Raw genomic sequence first — 6,964 nt, forward strand, 5'->3', positions numbered from 1 at the left:
GAAGAAAATGACCAAATTTTATTATAGAATATAAAAATTTTGAATAAATGGAAAGATATTCCTTGTTAGTCCATGGCTAGATTCACTATCATTAAAAAGTCTATTTTTTCCAAAGTAATCTATTAATTCTCAATGCAATTTTGATAAAAATCCTAGTTTCTTACGGAACTTGATAAGGTGATAGTAAAGTTTATAGAAGATAATGGGCGAAGAATATCTAAAATAATTTTGAAGAAAAACAAGTCAGAAGAACTCTCCCTAGCAGAGAGAAAGAGTTACTATGAAGCTATAAGTGATTAAAATAGTGCTTTATTGAACCAGAGACAGGCAAATAGCCCAGAGGAACAGAATAGAGAGCCCAGAAGCAAACCCATAAATAAATGAAAAATCGGAGTATGACAGAAGTGGCATTGCAAAACTGCTGGGAAAAGATGGTGTATTCAATAAATGATGCTGGGGAAACTGTTTCCTGTATGGAAAAATAGAATCAAATGGCATTTATACCTCAGAACATTTCCTGAAATATATTTTAAATAGATGAAAATCTAAATGGGAGCAGCAAACCTTAAAACATTTAGCAGAAACTATCAAAATGTGGTTTTCTTTCAACAGGATAGAAAGGATTTCTTAGATACTTAGATACAATAAAAGACTTGCAAATTTGATTTGTTTAAAGATTAAAACTTCTATACAACAAATCATTTCATAAAGTAAAAATACAAGCCGCAGACTGCAGAGATATTAAAAGGCATTTACTCAACAAAAAACTGGCATGAAGAAAACATGAACACCTCATAAAATGTAAAAGACAACCCAACAGAAAGAAAAAAGGGGGCCACCAAAGGAAAGGCACTGAAGAAGAAACCATAAGGACCAGTACATATAGGACGAGATGCTCTACCACACCAGGAATACAGGAAATGCAAATTCAATCTACACATACATAGCATCGCAAATCTGACAGTAACAGGGGTGAACAAGGAGGAGTTCTCACACACAGGCAGTAGGAAGTAATGTGATACACTCACCTTGGGAAGCAAGCTGGCAGTAAAGATCACAATGCTGTAGATGCACCTGCCCTTAAACACAGCAAATCCACTGCTAAGTACTCACCCAAGAGAAAACCGCACACATCAAGATGAGACACGCATGAAGACAGTTACGAAGCATGGGTCTGTCATAGGAAAACAGAAGAGGAGAAGAATATATCCATCAGTATATGTCAATGGGTACATAAATCGTAGTATTTTTATACAATGAATCTAGTACACAGCAGTTAAAATGACAGATCCTTGGTTAAACATCCCAAAACATAACACTGAGCAAAAAATAAGGATGATATATACAAGATGACAACAGTGAAATAAAAAATTTAAGTACAGTAAAGAACACTATTTACCATTTTTTAATACCTGCATATGTTTTCAAAAAATATAAAAATATGGATAGCTGGATAGGAAGGATTCTCACCAACTCTAGGATTGTATCTACTTCTGGTCAGGGGCAGGGGTGGGGTGAAAAATGAGCTCGAACTATATTTGTACGGTTTGGCTTCTTGAAAAAACAAAATACCTAAAGCAAACATAACAAAATATAAGGTCTGGTAAATCTGGATGGGTATTTTTACATAAGCCTCTGACCTTTAGAGAAACGTCTGAAACAAAGTTTCCCTGTGTCAACAATGTCTTGATTTTCAAGTTCCCCTGTTTTTGTCAGCATTAGAGGAACATGGCCTCTGAGTTGGAATTAGATTAATATAAATAACACCTTCAAGCTCTTCCTTGTAAAACTCTATTATAGACTCTATGCCTACTATACATGCCTATCATGGAAGTAGGAAATAGACGGTAACTCCCAGAGAAAATGCACCAGGTTTAGTCCTAAACGTATTCGTGGCAGCCTATCAGTGAGAAAAGCTAGAAACCACGTCAAGGTCCAGCATCAGGGAAATAATAAATTATCATGGTACAACTACACTACAGTATTCTATATGATAATTAAAAACCATGTTTTTTAAGAACATGAATGACATGAAACAGTAAGCGGCAAATCTTACAACTTTATGTGTAAAATTAACTGAAAAACAAATGATGCAAAATTAAAGCATGAGCATATTTTGAACCATGTGAACACATTTATAGAAAAAAAAAAGGCCTAGAAAGATCCCTCAAGCTCTCAGTGTTTTTTCCTTCTAATTCACTGTTATATACTTTCCCAAACTTTTTCAAATGTGCATTTATTATTTTTACATTTAGAAATAAATCCATTAAAGACACATTAAAATGGAGAAAAGCAATATACCTCTTCCCTAATGTACAAAGAAATTAGAGTTTACCAAAGACACTTTTCTCTATGTCTTAGACGTTAACTGGTATTTTCTCTTCTGTTTTGACACATGCCACATCTGCTTAAAGTTTTAATCTTGATAAGAAATACGATAGGCTGCTCATTTACCTAGACATTAGGATGCACAGCCTGGGGCATCACTCTCTATTCTGGTAAAAAGAACCATTCTTTGGTCTTATCTTCACAGGAACTCTGAGCTTCCCAGCTAAACTCTGGCATCCTGCCAGGTGGATACTTCAGTATTAAAAAATTCAGCCCTTGGAAATGTTACAATGTTATTCTTTAAAAGAAGAAAATGTAAACTGAAGAATCTAATTAGGTAAGAGTTGGGTTGCCTCTCCTCAGCTGTCCTCTTAGAAATATACAAAAAAAAAAAAGAGCGAGAGCGAGAGCGAGAAAGGAAAGAAGCAAGTGGAAGAAAGGGGGTGGCCTAGGCTTAGGTGCAGACCAGATCAACTATCATAATTCAAATGATGGTTTGAATTCAAAACTCACTGGTTACATTTGCAAGGCAGAGACTGCAGCAAACACTTCATTTAAAATTAGTAAGAGAATGAGGGCATCATAAAGAGATTAAGAAATGGATTTGAAGTCAGTTCAAAGGAGGAAAAGCTGGAACAAGTGCAAGCTGTGGAGATGAGAGAGAAAATATAAATGCTGGAGATCACAAAGAAAACAAGGGGATGTGAGCCACAGAGATGAGAGAGAGAAGAGGAGATTCGATTAAGGGAAAAGAAAGGGATCACAGAAAGGAGGGGTTGTAGGTAGTGGAGAGAAGGGGAGGAAAGGGGAGAGAACAAGGGATAGAGGCAGTTAACCCGAGAGATAGAGATGGAGGGAGAGGTGGGGAGATTGAGAACGTAGAGTGAACTCAAAAACCTCCTGTGCACTCACTGCGTACAGAATCAAACCTGGAACTCCTTTCTGGCATTCCAAGTACGTATTGCTTGATGTGTATCCACCTTTCCAGCCTCATTTCCCTCTATTCCTACCATCCCACGTGTCTTCTTGAGTTTCGGGGACACACTCCGACCTTTTCCACCTCTTTGCCCTTGGCGCCTACTGCCTCAGTCTAGAATGCTCTCCCCCCACTTCCATTCCCACTTGGACATATTAGCCTTGTTCTGGTGTGACAATTCAAACAGATCACCTCCAAGAAGTCTTCTGAGATATCCTAGTGGGAATTAATTCTTTCTCTAAAAACCACCTGATAATATTACTTCATTTTGGTACTCATATGCCTGGTATGCCTCCACTAGTTGGAAGATTTAGAGAATCCTTTTAAGCCCCTTCCACTAAAATTCCAGGTGCTTTACACATAGAAATTGCCCAATAAGTGTTGGTTGTATTCACCTGAACAGCTCAGGAGCTGTTGACATTGTCATATAGTGGCTTCCCCAAACTATCACCCAAACAACCTGATACGACAAAGCAGAATTTCTTCTTACTGTAGGAAGTGAGAACACTACCTTCAAAGAGTCTTCATATCCTCACAAATGAAGAAGGGAAAACTGGGGAAGTTTATGATATTTGAAGTCTACTGAAAAGCATGTCTTTCAATATGGGAAGCTTGGTTAGGATTGGGTAAGAATCATGATCAAGTAGTTGAGAAATCGAGGACACAGTATAGTGAGCATTTTGAAGAGGGATGTTCAGAGGGTGTTAGGATGTAAACTTGTTGAATGCTTTTCCCTACTTGAGAGTTGGATCTTCAGAATGCCCAGTAAAGTTAATTGCAATATTTATTTTCTTGGGCAAGCTTTTTCTGAAAGAGTAAAGTTAAATTGATGAAGAAAGTATAATAGTAGAGTCATGTTAATGTGGAGAGTAAGCTGTGTGAGGGGTAGATGGCTTCTTTCTTAGCATCAATGAGAATTTTCCAGGCATCCAGTAACAGCATTTTAAGGATGGATCTCAGAAGAAAAAGAAGTGAAACATGACAAAGCTTCTTTATTGTCCCATCATCCTGTCTTTTCCATTAGTCAATTGCCTCATTCTTTTAAATGAGACAGAAACAACTAGAGCAGCACCCTGTGATTCCAACATACAGACCCTATTAGGAAATTTAAATCCAGATATTTTTAGAACTTTCAAGATACCCCTAAGGTTCTGAATGTGGGAGAAGAACAAGAGAGAATGGTAAAGAATGGAGACTTTTTGGTTATGCCAGGAATGCTACACAAGCTTAATTCGCATGTCACAATTCAGTTCCTAGGGGGCTCTTTTGAAGAGATTCTGAGGCCACCACGTCTGGGCTTAGCAGAAAGAGCAGTATGATTGATTATTGATGTCTGCCAAGGGCCCAGGAAAGGCAGTGGTGGTCTGCATGTTAAGTATTTGCTATTTCTGGGTTATCGAGAAAAGACCAGACTTATTGTTTCACCCCATTCAGGCTTTTTGTTTGGTTTTGCTTTGATATTTGTTTCTCATTCTTCCTGGTAGAGCCACACTAATTCCAAGTGGCCACTGTCTCTTTACTGCCAAAATATTTGGGTGAAGGCTTTGGAGGGTTCCATGAAAATACAAATATTATTTCAGAGTAGTAAGACAGTAAAACGCCATTTTTTTTTTTTTTTTTTTTTTTTTTTTGCAGTGTGCGGGCCTCACACTATTGTGGCCTCTCCCATTGCGGAGCACAGGCTCCGGACGCGCAGGCTCAGCGGCCATGGCTCACGGACCCAGCCGCTCCACGGCACGTGGGATCTTCCCGGACCGGGGCACGAACCCGTGTCCCCTGCATCGGCAGGCGGACTCTCAACTGCGGCGCCACCAGGGAAGCCCTAAAATGCCATTTTTAAAATATGACTCAGCCAGAATAGATTCAGCTGACCTAAATCTTGAGGGAAATTAGGTAAATCAGAATATCCTGCTAGGGTGGTTATTCAAGATTGCGGAGTAAGAGGATATGGAACTCACCTCCTTCCACAAGTACCTCAAAAATACATCTAAAAATGGAACGATTCCCACAGAACACCTACTGAACACTAGCAGAAGACCCCAAACACCTGAAAGGACAAGAAAGATCTCCATGTAACTGGATAGGGTGAAAGGGAAAAAAAAAGAGGAAGCTGATGGGACCTGTGCCCTTGGGAGGGAGCTGAAAAACAGGAAAGGTTCCTGCACCCTGGGAAGCCCCCAGACTGGCAGGGAGACCAGCCGGGACAGAAAGGGAGCTTCAGAGGCTCAGAGGAGAGCACAGCAACTGGTTTGTGGTAGGCAGAACAGAGAGAGACTTGCACATTTGATCCATGCCACCACCCTGTGTGCCCCAGCCTGAGATGAACATCTACAGGTACAGGCAGGGACTGGGTGCTGGAACTCAGGGCTTAGAGGACAGACCCAGGGAGAGGACCGCTGTTGGCTGTGCAGAGAGTCTGAAGACACTAGCGTGTGGTGTGGCCGCAACCATGGTGTGTTCGCAGAAGCCCGGACCCGCCAGAGAAGCAAAGTGCCATTGTTCAGTGGCCTGCAAAGGGAGGGGCAGGGTGGCCATCATGGCTTCTTTCTCCATGTGCTGGCCCCTGCCTCCCCAGGCTCTGGGAGAGTGTACCCCAGCCACTGCCTTGTGGCTCCCACCTCCATGGGCTCTCATGCCCCAGCTGCCACCTCAGCAGGTTCCAGGAGCGGCCATCAGCGGGTTGCCCACTCACAGAGGCAGGACCCAAACCACAGCTGAGCCCCAGGGGCTACGAGGCAGAATGCAGGGCTGAAGTTTCTCCCCACGGCTGCATGAGCCACAGATTTATACTTCCGCCACCGGCTTTGTAAACTGAGTGCCTGCAGGACATCTGAGTGGACAACAAGTGCTCCCCCTACTGGGATGGGTCTAACATTAGCAGCTGTGGGCTCTGTGGGTGTGTACACACAGAGGCTGGGCCAGGCCAGGGTCTGAGCTGCCTCCATAGCTCCCACAGTGGGATCAGGTTCATGACTGCTGCAGTTCTGGTACCTAACTTCAGTGGACCTGTGCTGGTGTCCTTATGAAAACAACACCTGAGGGACAGGGCTGATTGCCGGCATACCCAAGGTTGAGACAGGGCCAAAGGCAGTGCCAACAACAGTGTACTTTGTGAGCCCACATAACAAGTGACAGGTAACACAACAGAGCACACTCACCAATGAACAGCTCTGGCAGAGGAATACTCAGTGGCTCCTCTCCCAGCGGGAGTGCTCCAATCCCACATACCTCACACTGCAGCTCAAAAACACAGTTTAGAAATGGATCTGGTGCGCTCGCTTCAGCAGCACACATACTAAAATTGGAACGATACAGAGAAGATTAGCATGGCCCCTGCGCAAGGATGACATGCAAATTCATGTAGCATTCCGTACTTTTGGCAGCTCTATTTACAATAGCCAGGATATGGAAACAACCTAAGTGTCCATCGACAGATGAATGGATAAAGATGTGGCACATATATACAATGGAATATCAGCCATAAAAAGAAACGAAACTGAGTTATTTGTAGTGAGGTGGATGGACATAGAGACTCTCATACAGAGTGAAGTAAGTCAGAAAGAGAAAAACAAATACTGTATGCTAACACATATATATGGAATCTTAAAAAAAAAAACGGTCTGAAGAACCTAGGGGCAGGACAGGAATAAAGATGTAGAC

At 41.8% G+C, this 6,964-nt stretch overlaps 1 non-coding gene across 1 annotated transcript; it reads left to right on the forward strand.

The window, feature by feature from the left end:
* The first annotated feature begins 6,575 nt into the window (after window positions 1-6,575).
* LOC132518991 (U6 spliceosomal RNA) lies at window positions 6,576-6,682 on the forward strand. Its single transcript, XR_009540096.1, has one exon. It is a non-coding gene; the product is annotated as a U6 spliceosomal RNA (small nuclear RNA).
* Window positions 6,683-6,964: the final 282 nt, after the last annotated feature.

This window comes from Lagenorhynchus albirostris, chromosome 3, assembly GCF_949774975.1.
Source record: "Lagenorhynchus albirostris chromosome 3, mLagAlb1.1, whole genome shotgun sequence".
Classification (NCBI taxonomy): Eukaryota; Metazoa; Chordata; class Mammalia; order Artiodactyla; family Delphinidae; genus Lagenorhynchus; species Lagenorhynchus albirostris.